This window comes from Cetorhinus maximus, unplaced genomic scaffold (genome assembly GCF_964194155.1).
Source record: "Cetorhinus maximus unplaced genomic scaffold, sCetMax3.hap1.1 HAP1_SCAFFOLD_200, whole genome shotgun sequence".
In the NCBI taxonomy this organism is placed as follows: Eukaryota; Metazoa; Chordata; class Chondrichthyes; order Lamniformes; family Cetorhinidae; genus Cetorhinus; species Cetorhinus maximus.
Window position 1 is genome coordinate 39,117 of NW_027596178.1, and position 17,417 is coordinate 56,533.

Here is a 17,417-nt window from a genome sequence, read left to right on the forward strand (position 1 = left end):
AGATCCAGACACAGCAGCAACTCCAGCTCCAGACATAGCAGCAACTTAAGCTCCAGACACAACCATAGCAGCAACTCCAGCACCAGACACAGCAGCAACTCCAGCAACAGATACAGCAGCAACTCCAGCACCACACTCAGCAGCAACTCTACCTCCAGACACAGCATCAAATCCAGCACCAGACACTGCAGCATCTCCAGCACCAGACACAGCAGCAACTCCAGCTCCAGACAAAGCAGCAACTCCAGATCCAGACACAGCAGCAACTCCACCACCAGACACAGCAGCAAATAAAGCTCCAGACACAGCAGCATCTCCACCACCAGACCCAGCAGCAACTTCAGCTCCAGGCACAGTAGCAACTCCAGCACAAGACACAACCACAGCAACTCTAGCTCCAGACACAGCTGCAACTCCAGCTGCAGACAAAGCAGCTACTCCAGCACCAGACACAGCAGCAAATTCAGCTCCAGACAGAGCAGCAAATTCAGCTGCAGACACAGCATCAAGTCCAGCTCCAGAAGCAGCAGCAACTCCAGCAGGGGATTCAGCAGCAACTCCACCTGCAGACACAGCAGCATCTCCAGCTCCAATCATAGCAACAACTCCAGCTCCAGACATAGCAGCAACTCCAGCTCCAGACATAGCAGCATCTCCAGCTCCAATCATAGCAACAACTCCAGCTTCAGACATAGCAGCAACTCCAGCTCCAGACATAGCAGCATCTCCAACTCCAATCATAGCAACAATTCCAGCTTCAGACATAGCAGCAACTCCAGCTCCAGACACAGCAGCAACTTCAGCTCCAGACATAGCACCAACTCCAGCTCAAGACACAGCAGCAACTCCAGCACCAGACACAGCAGCAACTCCAGCTCCAGACACAGCAGCAACTCCGGCTCCAGACAGAAACACAGCAACTCCAGCTCCTGATGCAGCAGCGACTCCAGCACCAGACAGAGCAGCAACTCCATCTCCAGACACAGTAGCAACTCCAGCTCGAGACACAGCAGCAACTCCAGCTCCAGACATAGCAGCAACTCCTGCTCCAGACATAACAGCAACTCCAGTTCTAGACACAGCAGCAACTCCAGTTCCAGACACAGCAGCAACAGCTCCAGACACAGCAGCAACTCCAGCTCCAGAGAAAGCAGCTACTCCAGCTCCAGACACAACAGCAACTCCAGTTCGAGACACAGTAGCAACAGCTCCAGACACAGCAGCAACACCAGCTCCAGACACAACCACAGCAACTCCAGCTGTGGAAACAGCAGCAACTCCACCATCAGACACAGCAGCAACTCCAGCACCAGAATCAGCAGCAACTCTTCCTCCAGACACAGCAGCATCTCCAGCACCAGACACAGCAGCAACTCCAGCTCCAGACACAGCAGCAACACCAGCTCCAGACACAACCACAGCAACTCCACCACCAGACACAGCAGCAACTCCAGCTCCAGACACAGCAGCAACTTCAGCTCCAGACACAGTAGCAACTCGGGCTTCAGACACAGCAGAAACTCCGGCTCAAGACACAGCAGCAACTCCATCACCAGACACAGCAGCAACTCCAGCTCCAGACACAGCAGCAACTCCAGCTTCAGATACAGCAGCAACTCCAGCTCCAGACATAGTAGCAGCTCCTGCACCAGACACAGCAGCTATTCGAACTCCAGACATAGCATCAACTACAGCTCTAGACAAAGCAGCAGGAGCTCCAGACACAGCAGCAACTCCTGCTCCAGACACAACAGCAACTCCAGTTCCAGACACAGCAGCAACTCCAGTTCCAGACACAGCAGCAACAGCTCCAGACACAGCAGCAACTCCAGCTCCAGAGAAAGCAGCTACTCCAGCTCCAGACACAACAGCAACTCCAGTTCGAGACACAGCAGCAACAGCTCCAGACACAGCAGCAACTCCAGTTCCAGACACAGCAGCAACAGCTCCAGACGCAGCAGCAACTCCAGCTCCAGACACAGCAGCAACTCCAGTTCCAGACACAGCAGCAAGAGCTCCAGACACAGCAGCAACTACAGCTCCAGACACAGCAGCAACTCCACCTCCAGACACATCAGCAACTCCAGCTCCAGACACAACAGCAACTCCAGTTCCAGACACAGCAGCAATTCCAGCTCCAGACACAGCAGCACCTCCAGCTCCAGACAGAGCAGCAACTCCAGCACCAGACACAGCAGCAACTCCAGTTCCAGACACAGCAGCAACTCCAGCTCCAGACACAGCAGCACCTCCAACTCCAGACACAGCAGCACCTCCAGCTCCAGACGCAGCAGCAACTCCAGCTCCAGACACCGCAGCAACTCCAGCTCCAGACACAGCAGCAACTCCAGCTCCAGACACAGCAGCAACTCCATCTCCAGACAGAGCAGCAATTCCAGCTCCAGATACAGCAGCAAATCCACCTCCAGACATAGTGGCACCTCCAGCTCCAGACACAGCAGCAACTCCACCACCAGACACAGCAGCACCTCCAGCTCCAGACAGAGGAGCAACTCCAGATCCAGACACAGGAGCAACTCCAGCTCCAGACACAACCACAGCAGCAACTCCAGCACCAGTCACAGCAGCAATTCCAGCTTCAGACACAGCAGCAACTCCAGCACCAGACAAAGCAGCAATCCAGCTCCAGACACAGCAGCAACTCCAGCTACAGACACAGCAGCAACTCCAGCACCAGACACAGCAGCAACTCCAGCACCCGACACAGCAGCAACCCCAGCACCAGACACAGCAGCAACTCCAGTTCCAGGCACAGCAGCAACTCCGTCTTCAGACAAAGCAGCAACACCAGCACCAGACACAGGAGCAACTCCAGCTCCAGACACAGCAGCAACTCCAGCTCCAGACACAGCAGCAACTCCAGCTCCAGACATAGCAGCAACTTAAGCTCCAGACACAACCACAGCAGCAACTCCAGCACCAGACACAGCAGCAACACCAGCACCAGATACAGCAGCAACTCCAGCACCAGACACTGCAGCATCTCCAGCACCAGACACAGCAGCAACTCCGTCTTCAGACAAAGCAGCAACACCAGCACCAGACACAGCAGCAACTCCAGCTCCCAACACAGCAGCAACTCCAGATCCAGACACAACCACAGCAACTCTAGCTCCAGACACAGCTGCAACTCCAGCTGCAGAGAAAGCAGCTACTCCAGCACCAGATTCAGCAGCAAATTCAGCTCCAGACAGAGCAGCAAATTCAGCTCCAGACACAGCATCAAGTCCAGCTCCAGAAGCAGCAGCAACTCCATCAGGAGATTCAGCAGCAAAACCACCTCCAGAAACAGCAGCATCTCCAGCTCCAATCATAGCAACAACTCCAGCTCCAGACACAGCAGCAACTTCAGCTCCAGACACAGCAGCAACTTCAGCTCCAGACATTGCACCAACTCCAGCTCAAGACACAGCAGCAACTCCATCTCCAGACTCAGCAGCAACTCCAGCTCCAGATACAGCAGCAACTCCAGCTCAAGACACAGCAGCAACTCCAGCTCCAGACACAGCAGCAACTCCAGCTCCAGACACAGCAGCATGAGCTCCAGACACAGCAGCAACTCCTGCTCCAGACACAACCACAGCAACTCCAGCTCCAAACACAGCAGCAACTCCGGCTCCAGACACATACACAGCAACTCCAGCTCCTGATGCAGCAGCGACTCCAGCACCAGACACAGCAGCAAGTCCGACTCCAGACACAGTAGCAACTCCAGCTCCAGACACAGCAGCAACTCCAGCTCCAGACATAGCAGCAACTCCACCTCCAGACACAGCAGCAACTCCAGCTACAGACACAGCAGCAATTCAAGCTACAGACACAGCAGCAACTCCAGCTCCAGACACAGCAGCAACTCCAGCTACAGACACAGCAGCAACTCCAGCTCCAGACAGAGCAGCAACTCCAGCCACTACCACAGCAGAAACTCCATCACCAGACACAGCAGCATCTCCAGCTCCAGACACAGCAGCAACTCCAGCTCCAGACACAGCAGCAACTCCAGCTCCAGACACAACAGCAACTCCAGCTTCCGACACAGCAGCAAATCCGGCTCCAGACACAGCAGCAACACCAGCACCAGACACAGCAGCAACTCCAGCTCCAGACACAGCAGCAACTCCAGCTCCTGAAATAGCAGCAACTCCAGCTCCAGACACAGCAGCAACTCCAGCTCCAGACACAGCAGCAACTCCAGCTCCAGACACAGCAGCAACCCCAACCACAGACACAGCAGCAACTCCAGCTCCAGACATAGCAGCAAATGCAGCTCCAGACAAAGCAGCAAGAGCTCCAGACACAGCAGCAACTCCAGCACCAGACACAGCAGCAACTTCAGCTCCAGACATAGCTGCAACTCCAGCTCCATACAGAGCAGCAACTGCAGCTCCAGACACAGCAGCAAGAGCTCCAGACACAGCAGCAACTCAGGCTCCAGACATAGCAGCAACGCCAGCACCAGACACAGCAGCGTCTCCAGCACCAGACAGAGCAGCAACTCCAGCTCCAGACACAGCAGCAGCTCCAGACACAGCAGCAACTCCAGCTCCAGACAAAGCAGCAACTCCAGCTCCAGACACAGCTGCAAGAGCTCAAGACTCAGCAGCAACTCAGGCTCCAGACATAGCAGCAACCCCAGCTCCAGACATAGCAGCAATGCCAGCACCAGACACAGCAGCGTCTCCAGCACCAGACACGGCAGCAACTCCAGCTCCAGACACAGCAGCAACTCCAGCTCCAGACACAGCAGCAACTCCATCTCCAGACATAGCAGCAACTCCAGTTCCAGACGCAACCAGAGCAGCAACTCCAGCACCAGACTCAGCAGCAACACTTCCTCCAGACACAGCAGCAAATCCAGCACCAGACACTGCAGCATCTCCAGCACCAGACACAGCAGCAACTCCAGCTCCAGACAAAGCATCAACTCCAGCTCCAGAAACAGCGGCAACTCCACCACCAGACACAGCAGAAACTCCAGCTCCAGACACAGCAGCAACTCCAGCTCCAGACAGAGCAGCAACTCCAGCTCCAGACAGAGCAGCAACTCCAGCTCCAAACACAGCAGCAACTCCAGCACCAGACACAGAAGCAACTCCAGCTCCAGACACAGCAGCAACTCCAGCTCCAGACACAGCAACAACTCCAGCTCCAGACAGAGCAGCAACTCCAGCTCCAGACACAGCAGCAACTCCAGCTCCAGACACAGCAGCAACTCCAGCTCCAGACACAGCAGCAACTCCAGCTCCAGACACAGCAGCAATTCCAGCTCCGGATACAGCAGCAAATCCAGCTCCAGACATAGCAGCAACTCCCGTTCCAGACACTGCAGCAACTCCAGCACCAGACACAGCAGCAACTCCAGCTCCAGACACAGCAGCAACTCCAGCACCCGACACCGCAGCAACTCCAGCTCCAGACATAGCAGCAACTCCCGTTCCAGACACAGCAGCAACTCCAGCACCAGACACAGCAGCAACTCCAGCTCCAGACACAGCAGCAACTCCAGCACCAGACACCGCAGCAACTTCAGCTTCAGACATAGCAGCAACTCCCGTTCCAGACACTGCAGCAACTCCAGCACCAGACACAGCAGCATCTCCAGCACGGGACACAACGACAGCAGCAACTCCAGCTCCAGACACAGCAGCAACTCCAGCTCCAGACAGAGCAGCAACTCCAGCTACACACACAGCAGCAACTCCAGCACCAGACTCAGCAGCAATCCAGCTCCAGACAAAGCAACAACTCCAGCTCCTGAAATAGCAGCAACTCCAGCTCCAGACACAGCAGCAACTCCAGCTCCAGACACAGCAGCAACTCCAGCTCCAGACACAGCAGCAACTCCAGCCACAGACACAGCAGCAACTCCAGCTCCAGACATAGCAGCAAATGCAGCTCCAGACAAAGCAGCAAGAGCTCCAGACACAGCAGCAACTCCAGCACCAGACACAGCAGCAACTTCAGCTCCAGACATAGCTGCAACTCCAGCTCCATACACAGCAGCAACTCCAGCTCCAGACACAGCAGCAAGAGCTCCAGACACAGCAGCAACTCAGGCTCCAGACATAGAAGCAACGCCAGCACCAGACACAGCAGCATCTCCAGCACCAGGCAGAGCAGCAACTCCAGCTCCAGACACAGCAGCAGCTCCAGACACAGCAGCAACACCAGCTCCTGACAAAGAAGCAACTCCAGCTCCAGACACAGCTGCAAGAGCTCAAGACTCAGCAGCAACTCAGGCTCCAGACATAGAAGCAACGCCAGCACCAGACACAGCAGCATCTCCAGCACCAGGCAGAGCAGCAACTCCAGCTCCAGACACAGCAGCAGCTCCAGACACAGCAGCAACTCCAGCTCCAGACACAGCATCAACTCCAGCTCCAGACACAGCATCAACTCCAGCTCCAGACACAGCAGCAACTCCAGCTCCAGACATAGCAGCAACTCCAGTTCCAGACTCAGCAGCAACAGCTCCAGACACAGCAGCAACTTCAGCTCCAGACACAGCAGCAACTACAGCTCCAGACATAGCAGCAACTCCAGCTCCAGACAAATCAGCAAGAGCTCCAGACACAGCAGCACCTCCAGCTAAAGACACAGCAGCAACTCCAGCTCCAGACACAGCAGCATCTCCAGATCCAGACACAGCAGCAGCTCCTGCACCAGACACAACCACAGCAACTCCAGCTCCTGATGCAGCAGCGACTCCAGCACCAGACACAGCAGCAAATCCGGCTGCAGACACAGCAGCAACTCCAGCTCCAGACACAGCAGCAACTCCAGCTCCAGACACAGCAGCAACTCCAGCCACAGACACAGCAGCAACTCCAGCTCCAGACATAGCAGCATATGCAGCTCCAGACACAGCGGCAAGAGCTCCAGACACAGCAGCAACTCCAGCTCCAGACACAGCTGCAACTCCAGCCACAGACACAGCAGCAACTCCTGCTCCAGACACAGCAGCAAGAGCTCCAGACACAGCAGCAACTCAGGCTCCAGACATAGCAGCAACGCCAGCACCAGACACAGCAGCGTCTCCAGCCCCAGACACAGCAGCAACTCCAGCTCCAGACACAGCAGCAGCTCCAGAAACAGCAGCAACTCCAGCTCCAGACAAAGCAGCAAGAGCTACAGACACAGCAGCAACTCCAGCTCCAGACACAGCAGCAACTTCAGCTCCAGACACAGCTGCAATAGCTCAAGACTCAGCAGCAACTCAGACTCCAGACATAGCAGCAACTCCAGCTCCAGACATAGCAGCAATGCCAGCACCTGACACAGCAACGTCTCCAGCACCAGACACGGCAGCAACTCCAGCTCCAGACACAGCAGCCAGAGCTCCAGACACAGCAGGAACTCCAACTCCAGACACAGCAGCAACTCCAGCTCCAGACATAGCAGCAACTCCAGCTCCAGACACAACCACAGCAGCTACTCCAGCTCCAGAAGCAGCAGCCATAGCTCCAGACACAGCAGCAACTCCAGCTCCAGACACAGCAGCAACTCCAGCACCAGACTCAGCAGCAACACTTCCTCCAGACACAGCAGCAAATCCAGCACCAGACACTGCAGCATCTCCAGTACCAGACACAGCAGCAACTCCAGCTCCAGAGACAGCAGCAACACCAGATCCAAACACAACCTCAGTTACTCCAGCTCCAGACACAGCATCGACTCCAGCTCTAGACACAGCAGCTACTCCAGCTCCAGACACAGCATCAACTCCAGCTCCAGACACAGCAGCAACTCCAGCACCAGACACAGCAGCAACTCCAGCAGCAGACACAGCAGGAACTCCAGCTCCAGACAGAGCAGCAACTCCAGCTCCAGACACAGCAGCAACTCCAGCTCCAGACACAGCAGCAACTCCAGCTCCAGACACAGCAGCAACTCCAACTCCAGACAGAGCAGCAATTCCAGCTCCAGATACAGCAGCAAATCCACCTCCAGACATAGTGGCACCTCCAGCTCCAGACACAGCAGCAACTCCACCACCAGACACAGCAGCACCTCCAGCTCCAGACAGAGGAGCAACTCCAGCTCCAGACACAACCACAGCAGCAACTCCAGCACCAGTCACAGCAGCAACTCCAGCTACAGACACAGCAGCAACTCCAGCACCAGACAAAGCAGCAACTCCAGCTCCAGACACAGCAGCAACTCCAGCTACAGACACAGCAGCAACTCCAGCACCAGACACAGCAGCAACTCCAGCACCCGACACAGCAGCAACTCCAGCACCAGACACAGCAGCAACTCCAGTTCCAGGCACAGCAGCAACTCCGTCTTCAGACAAAGCAGCAACACCAGCACCAGACACAGGAGCAACTCCAGCTCCAGACACAGCAGCAACTCCAGCTCCAGACACAGCAGCAACTCCAGCTCCAGACATAGCAGCAACTTAGCTCCAGACACAACCACAGCAGCAACTCCAGCACCAGACACAGCAGCAACACCAGCACCAGATACAGCAGCAACTCCAGCACCAGACACTGCAGCATCTCCAGCACCAGACACAGCAGCAACTCCGTCTTCAGACAAAGCAGCAACACCAGCACCAGACACAGCAGCAACTCCAGCTCCCAACACAGCAGCAACTCCAGATCCAGACACAACCACAGCAACTCTAGCTCCAGACACAGCTGCAACTCCAGCTGCAGACAAAGCAGCTACTCCAGCACCAGATTCAGCAGCAAATTCAGCTCCAGACAGAGCAGCAAATTCAGCTCCAGACACAGCATCAAGTCCAGCTCCAGAAGCAGCAGCAACTCCATCAGGAGATTCAGCAGCAAAACCACCTAAAGAAACAGCAGCATCTCCAGCTCCAATCATAGCAACAACTCCAGCTCCAGACACAGCAGCAACTCCAGCTCCAGACACAGCAGCAACTCCATCTCCAGACACAGCAGCATGAGCTCCAGACACAGCAGCAACTCCAGCTCCAGACACAACCACAGCAACTCCAGCTCCAGACACAGCAGCAACTCCGGCTCCAGACACATACACAGCAACTCCAGCTCCTGATGCAGCAGCGACTCCAGCACCAGACACAGCAGCAAATCCGACTCCAGACACAGTAGCAACTCTAACTCGAGACACAGCAGCAACTCCAGCTCTATACACAGCAGCAACTCCAGCTCCAGACACAGCAGCAACTCCAGCTCCAGACATAGCAGCAACTCCACCTCCAGACACAGCAGCAACTCCAGCTAAAGACACAGCAGCAATTCCAGCTACAGACACAGCAGCAACTCCAGCTCCAGACACAGCAGCAACTCCAGCTACTACCACAGCAGAAACTCCATCACCAGACACAGCAGCATCTCCAGCTCCAGACACAGCAGCAACTCCAGCTGCAGACACAGCAGCAACTCCAGCTCCAGACACAACAGCAACTCCAGCTCCCGACACAGCAGCAAATCCGGCTCCAGACACAGCAGCAACTCCAGCTCCAGACACAGCAGCAACTCCAGCTCCAGACACAGCAGCAACTCCAGCTCCTGAAATAGCAGCAACTCCAGCTCCAGACACAGCAGCAACTCCAGCTCCAGACACAGCAGCAACTCCAGCTCCAGACACAGCAGCAACTCCAGCCACAGACACAGCAGCAACTCCAGCTCCAGACATAGCAGCAAATGCAGCTCCAGACAAAGCAGCAAGAGCTCCAGACACAGCAGCAACTCCAGCACCAGACACAGCAGCAACTTCAGCTCCAGACATAGCTGCAACTCCAGCTCCATACACAGCAGCAACTCCAGCTCCAGACACAGCAGCAAGAGCTCCAGACACAGCAGCAACTCAGGCTCCAGACATAGCAGCAACGCCAGCACCAGACACAGCAGCATCGCCAGCACCAGACAGAGCAGCTACTCCAGCTCCAGACACAGCAGCAGCTCCAGACACAGCAGCAACACCAGCTCCAGACAAAGCAGCAACTCCAGCTCCAGACACAGCTGCAAGAGCTCAAGACTCAGCAGCAACTCAGGCTCCAGACATAGCAGCAACCCCAGCTCCAGACATAGCAGCAATGCCAGCACCAGACACAGCAGCGTCTCCAGCACCAGACACGGCAGCAACTCCAGCTCCAGACACAGCAGCAACTCCAGCTCCAGACACAGCAGCAACTCCATCTCCAGACATAGCAGCAACTCCAGTTCCAGACACAACCAAAGCAGCAACTCCAGCACCAGACTCAGCAGCAACACTTCCTCCAGACACAGCAGCAAATCCAGCACCAGACACTGCAGCATCTCCAGCACCAGACACAGCAGCAACTCCAGCTCCAGACACAGCATCAACTCCAGCTCCAGACACAGCATCAACTCCAGCTCCAGAAACAGCGGCAACTCCACCACCAGACACAGCAGCAACTCCAGCTCCAGACACAGCAGAAACTCCATCACCAGACACAGCAGCATCTCCAGCTCCAGACACAGCAGCAACTCCAGCTGCAGACACAGCAGCAACTCCAGCTCCAGACACAACAGCAACTCCAGCTCCCGACACAGCAGCAAATCCGGCTCCAGACACAGCAGCAACTCCAGCTCCAGACACAGCAGCAACTCCAGCTCCAGACACAGCAGCAACTCCAGCTCCTGAAATAGCAGCAACTCCAGCTCCAGACACAGCAGCAACTCCAGCTCCAGACACAGCAGCAACTCCAGCTCCAGACACAGCAGCAACTCCAGCCACAGACACAGCAGCAACTCCAGCTCCAGACATAGCAGCAAATACAGCTCCAGACAAAGCAGCAAGAGCTCCAGACACAGCAGCAACTCCAGCACCAGACACAGCAGCAACTTCAGCTCCAGACATAGCTGCAACTCCAGCTCCATACACAGCAGCAACTGCAGCTCCAGACACAGCAGCAAGAGCTCCAGACACAGCAGCAACTCAGGCTCCAGACATAGCAGCAACGCCAGCACCAGACACAGCAGCATCTCCAGCACCAGACAGAGCAGCAACTCCAGCTCCAGACACAGCAGCAGCTCCAGACACAGCAGCAACTCCAGCTCCAGACAAAGCAGCAACTCCAGCTCCAGACACAGCTGCAAGAGCTCAAGACTCAGCAGCAACTCAGGCTCCAGACATAGCAGCAACCCCAGCTCCAGACATAGCAGCAATGCCAGCACCAGACACAGCAGCGTCTCCAGCACCAGACACGGCAGCAACTCCAGCTCCAGACACAGCAGCAACTCCAGCTCCAGACACAGCAGCAACTCCATCTCCAGACATAGCAGCAACTCCAGTTCCAGACACAACCAGAGCAGCAACTCCAGCACCAGACTCAGCAGCAACACTTCCTCCAGACACAGCAGCAAATCCAGCACCAGACACTGCACCATCTCCAGCACCAGACACAGCAGCAACTCCAGCTCCAGACACAGCATCAACTCCAGCTCCAGACACAGCATCAACTCCAGCTCCAGAAACAGCGGCAACTCCACCACCAGACACAGCAGCAACTCCAGCTCCAGACACAGCAGCAACTCCAGCTCCAGACAGAGCAGCAACTCCAGCTCCAGACAGAGCAGCAACTCCAGCTCCAAACACAGCAGCAACTCCAGCACCAGACACAGAAGCAACTCCAGCTCCAGACACAGCAGCAACATCAGCTCCAGACACAGCAACAACTCCAGCTCCAGACAGAGCAGCAACTCCAGCTCCAGACACAGCAGCAACTCCAGCTCCAGACACAGCAGCAATTCCAGCTCCAGACACAGCAGCAATTCCAGCTCCAGACAGAGCAGCAATTCCAGCTCCAGATACAGCAGCAAATCCAGCTCCAGACATAGCAGCAACTCCCGTTCCAGACACTGCAGCAACTCCAGCTCCAGACACAGCAGCAACTCCAGCACCCGACACCGCAGCAACTCCAGCTCCAGACATAGCAGCAACTCCCGTTCCAGACACAGCAGCAACTCCAGCACCAGACACAGCAGCAACTCCAGCTCCAGACACAGCAGCAACTCCAGCACCAGACACCGCAGCAACTCCAGCTCCAGACATAGCAGCAACTCCCGTTCCAGACACTGCAGCAACTCCAGCACCAGACACAGCAGCATCTCCAGCACCAGACACAACGACAGCAGCAACTCCAGCTCCAGACACAGCAGCAACTACAGCTCCAGACACAGCAGTAACTCCAGCTCCAGAGACAGCAGCAACTCCAGCACCAGACTCAGCAGCAATCCAGCTCCAGACAAAGCAGCAACTCAAGCTCCAGACATATCAGCAACTCCAGCTCCTGACACAGCAGAAACTCCAGCTCCAGACACAGCAGCAACTCCAGCTCCAGACACAGCAGCACCTCCAGCTCCAGACACAAACACAGCTGCAACTCCAGCTCCAGGCACAGCAGCACCTCCAGCTCCAGATACAGCAGCAAATCCAGCACCAGACATAGTAGCAACTCTAGCTCCAGACACAACCACAGCATCAACTCCAGCTTCAGACACAGCAGCAATTCCAGCTCCAGACATAGCAGCAACTCCAGCACCAGAAACAGCAGCAACTCCAGCTCCAGACACAGCAGCAACTCCAGCACCAGACATAGCAGCAACTCCAGCTCCAGACACAGCAGCAACTCCAGCACCAAACACAACCACAGCAACTCCAGCGAGAGACACAGCAGCAACTCCGGCTCCAGACACAGCAGCAATTCCAGCTCCAGACACAGCAGCAACTGCAGCTCCAGACACTGCAGCAACTCCAGCTCCAGACACAGCAGCAGCTCCAGACACAGCAGCAACACCAGCTCCAGACAAAGCAGCAACTCCAGCTCCAGACACAGCTGCAAGAGCTCAAGACTCAGCAGCAACTCAGGCTCCAGACATAGCAGCAACCCCAGCTCCAGACATAGCAGCAATGCCAGCACCAGACACAGCAGCGTCTCCAGCACCAGACACGGCAGCAACTCCAGCTCCAGACACAGCAGCAACTCCAGCTCCAGACACAGCAGCAACTCCATCTCCAGACATAGCAGCAACTCCAGTTCCAGACACAACCAGAGCAGCAACTCCAGCACCAGACTCAGCAGCAACACTTCCTCCAGACACAGCAGCAAATCCAGCACCAGACACTGCAGCATCTACAGCACCAGACACAGCAGCAACTCCAGCTCCAGACACAGCATCAACTCCAGCTCCAGACACAGCATCAACTCCAGCTCCAGAAACAGCGGCAACTCCACCACCAGACACAGCAGCAACTCCAGCTCCAGACACAGCAGAAACTCCATCACCAGACACAGCAGCATCTCCAGCTCCAGACACAGCAGCAACTCCAGCTGCAGACACAGCAGCAACTCCAGCTCCAGACACAACAGCAACTCCAGCTCCCGACACAGCAGCAAATCCGGCTCCAGACACAGCAGCAACTCCAGCTCCAGACACAGCAGCAACTCCAGCTCCAGACACAGCAGCAACTCCAGCTCCTGAAATAGCAGCAACTCCAGCTCCAGACACAGCAGCAACTCCAGCTCCAGACACAGCAGCATCTCCAGCTCCAGACACAGCAGCAACTCCAGCCACAGACACAGCAGCAACTCCAGCTCCAGACATAGCAGCAAATACAGCTCCAGACAAAGCAACAAGAGCTCCAGACACAGCAGCAACTCCAGCACCAGACACAGCAGCAACTTCAGCTCCAGACATAGCTGCAACTCCAGCTCCATACACAGCAGCAACTGCAGCTCCAGACACAGCAGCAAGAGCTCCAGACACAGCAGCAACTCAGGCTCCAGACATAGCAGCAACGCCAGCACCAGACACAGCAGCATCTCCAGCACCAGACAGAGCAGCAACTCCAGCTCCAGACACAGCAGCAGCTCCAGACACAGCAGCAACTCCAGCTCCAGACAAAGCAGCAACTCCAGCTCCAGACACAGCTGCAAGAGCTCAAGACTCAGCAGCAACTCAGGCTCCAGACATAGCAGCAACCCCAGCTCCAGACATAGCAGCAATGCCAGCACCAGACACAGCAGCGTCTCCAGCACCAGACACGGCAGCAACTCCAGCTCCAGACACAGCAGCAACTCCAGCTCCAGACACAGCAGCAACTCCATCTCCAGACATAGCAGCAACTCCAGTTCCAGACACAACCAGAGCAGCAACTCCAGCACCAGACTCAGCAGCAACACTTCCTCCAGACACAGCAGCAAATTCAGCACCAGACACTGCACCATCTCCAGCACCAGACACAGCAGCAACTCCAGCTCCAGACACAGCATCAACTCCAGCTCCAGACACAGCATCAACTCCAGCTCCAGAAGCAGCGGCAACTCCACCACCAGACACAGCAGCAACTCCAGCTCCAGACACAGCAGCAACTCCAGCTCCAGATAGAGCAGCAACTCCAGCTCCAGACAGAGCAGCAACTCCAGCTCCAAACACAGCAGCAACTCCAGCACCAGACACAGAAGCAACTCCAGCTCCAGACACAGCAGCAACTTCAGCTCCAGACACAGCAACAACTCCAGCTCCAGACAGAGCAGCAACTCCAGCTCCAGACACAGCAGCAACTCCAGCTCCAGACACAGCAGCAATTCCAGCTCCAGACACAGCAGCAATTCCAGCTCCAGACAGAGCAGCAATTCCAGCTCCAGATACAGCAGCAAATCCAGCTCCAGACATAGCAGCAACTCCCGTTCCAGACACTGCAGCAACTCCAGCTCCAGACACAGCAGCAACTCCAGCACCCGACACCGCAGCAACTCCAGCTCCAGACATAGCAGCAACTCCCGTTCCAGACACAGCAGCAACTCCAGCACCAGACACAGCAGCAACTCCAGCTCCAGACACAGCAGCAACTCCTGCACCAGACACCGCAGCAAATCCAGCTCCAGTCATAGCAGCAACTCCCGTTCCAGACACTGCAGCAACTCCAGCACCAGACACAGCAGCATCTCCAGCACCAGACACAACGACAGCAGCAACTCCAGCTCCAGACACAGCAGCAACTACAGCTCCAGACACAGCAGTAACTCCAGCTCCAGAGACAGCAGCAACTCCAGCACCAGACTCAGCAGCAATCCAGCTCCAGACAAAGCAGCAACTCAAGCTCCAGACATATCAGCAACTCCAGCTCCTGACACAGCAGCAACTCCAGCTCCAGACACAGCAGCAACTCCAGCTCCAGACACAGCAGCACCTCCAGCTCCAGACACAAACACAGCTGCAACTCCAGCTCCAGGCACAGCAGCACCTCCAGCTCCAGATACAGCAGCAAATCCAGCACCAGACATAGTAGCAACTCTAGCTCCAGACACAACCACAGCAGCAACTCCAGCTTCAGACACAGCAGCAATTCCAGCTCCAGACATAGCAGCAACTCCAGCACCAGAAACAGCAGCAACTCCAGCTCCAGACACAGCAGCAACTCCAGCACCAGACATAGCAGCAACTCCAGCTCCAGACACAGCAGCAACTCCAGCACCAAACACAACCACAGCAACTCCAGCGAGAGACACAGCAGCAACTCCGGCTCCAGACACAGCAGCAATTCCAGCTCCAGACACAGCAGCAACTGCAGCTCCAGACACTGCAGCAACTCCAGCTCCAGACACAGCAGCAGCTCCAGACACAGCAGCAACACCAGCTCCAGACAAAGCAGCAACTCCAGCTCCAGACACAGCTGCAAGAGCTCAAGACTCAGCAGCAACTCAGGCTCCAGACATAGCAGCAACCCCAGCTCCAGACATAGCAGCAATGCCAGCACCAGACACAGCAGCGTCTCCAGCACCAGACACGGCAGCAACTCCAGCTCCAGACACAGCAGCAACTCCAGCTCCAGACACAGCAGCAACTCCATCTCCAGACATAGCAGCAACTCCAGTTCCAGACACAACCAAAGCAGCAACTCCAGCACCAGACTCAGCAGCAACACTTCCTCCAGACACAGCAGCAAATCCAGCACCAGACACTGCAGCATCTCCAGCACCAGACACAGCAGCAACTCCAGCTCCAGACACAGCATCAACTCCAGCTCCAGACACAGCATCAACTCCAGCTCCAGAAACAGCGGCAACTCCACCACCAGACACAGCAGCAACTCCAGCTCCAGACACAGCAGAAACTCCATCACCAGACACAGCAGCATCTCCAGCTCCAGACACAGCAGCAACTCCAGCTACAGACACAGCAGCAACTCCAGCTCCAGACACAACAGCAACTCCAGCTCCCGACACAGCAGCAAATCCGGCTCCAGACACAGCAGCAACTCCAGCTCCAGACACAGCAGCAACTCCAGCTCCAGACACAGCAGCAACTCCAGCACCTGAAATAGCAGCAACTCCAGCTCCAGACACAGCAGCAACTCCAGCTCCAGACACAGCAGCATCTCCAGCTCCAGACACAGCAGCAACTCCAGCCACAGACACAGCAGCAACTCCAGCTCCAGACATAGCAGCAAATACAGCTCCAGACAAAGCAACAAGAGCTCCAGACACAGCAGCAACTCCAGCACCAGACACAGCAGCAACTTCAGCTCCAGACATAGCTGCAACTCCAGCTCCATACACAGCAGCAACTGCAGCTCCAGACACAGCAGCAAGAGCTCCAGACACAGCAGCAACTCAGGCTCCAGACATAGCAGCAACGCCAGCACCAGACACAGCAGCATCTCCAGCACCAGACAGAGCAGCAACTCCAGCTCCAGACACAGCAGCAGCTCCAGACACAGCAGCAACTCCAGCTCCAGACAAAGCAGCAACTCCAGCTCCAGACACAGCTGCAAGAGCTCAAGACTCAGCAGCAACTCAGGCTCCAGACATAGCAGCAACCCCAGCTCCAGACATAGCAGCAATGCCAGCACCAGACACAGCAGCGTCTCCAGCACCAGACACGGCAGCAACTCCAGCTCCAGACACAGCAGCAACTCCAGCTCCAGACACAGCAGCAACTCCATCTCCAGACATAGCAGCAACTCCAGTTCCAGACACAACCAGAGCAGCAACTCCAGCACCAGACTCAGCAGCAACACTTCCTCCAGACACAGCAGCAAATTCAGCACCAGACACTGCAGCATCTCCAGCACCAGACACAGCAGCAACTCCAGCTCCAGACACAGCATCAACTCCAGCTCCAGACACAGCATCAACTCCAGCTCCAGAAACAGCGGCAACTCCACCACCAGACACAGCAGCAACTCCAGCTCCAGACACAGCAGCAACTCCAGCTCCAGATAGAGCAGCAACTCCAGCTCCAGACAGAGCAGCAACTCCAGCTCCAAACACAGCAGCAACTCCAGCACCAGACACAGAAGCAACTCCAGCTCCAGACACAGCAGCAACTTCAGCTCCAGACACAGCAACAACTCCAGCTCCAGACAGAGCAGCAACTCCATCTCCAGACATAGCAGCAACTCCAGTTCCAGACACAACCAGAGCAGCAACTCCA

The 17,417-nt window shown here is 56.0% G+C and overlaps 1 protein-coding gene across 1 annotated transcript in view; it reads left to right on the forward strand.

Annotated features, from left to right (window-relative positions):
* Positions 1 to 17,417, forward strand: part of LOC144673019 (uncharacterized) — a gene marked incomplete at its 5' end in the record, with an annotated part of 151,094 nt that overhangs the window by 22,183 nt on the left and 111,494 nt on the right. The window lies entirely within an intron of this gene.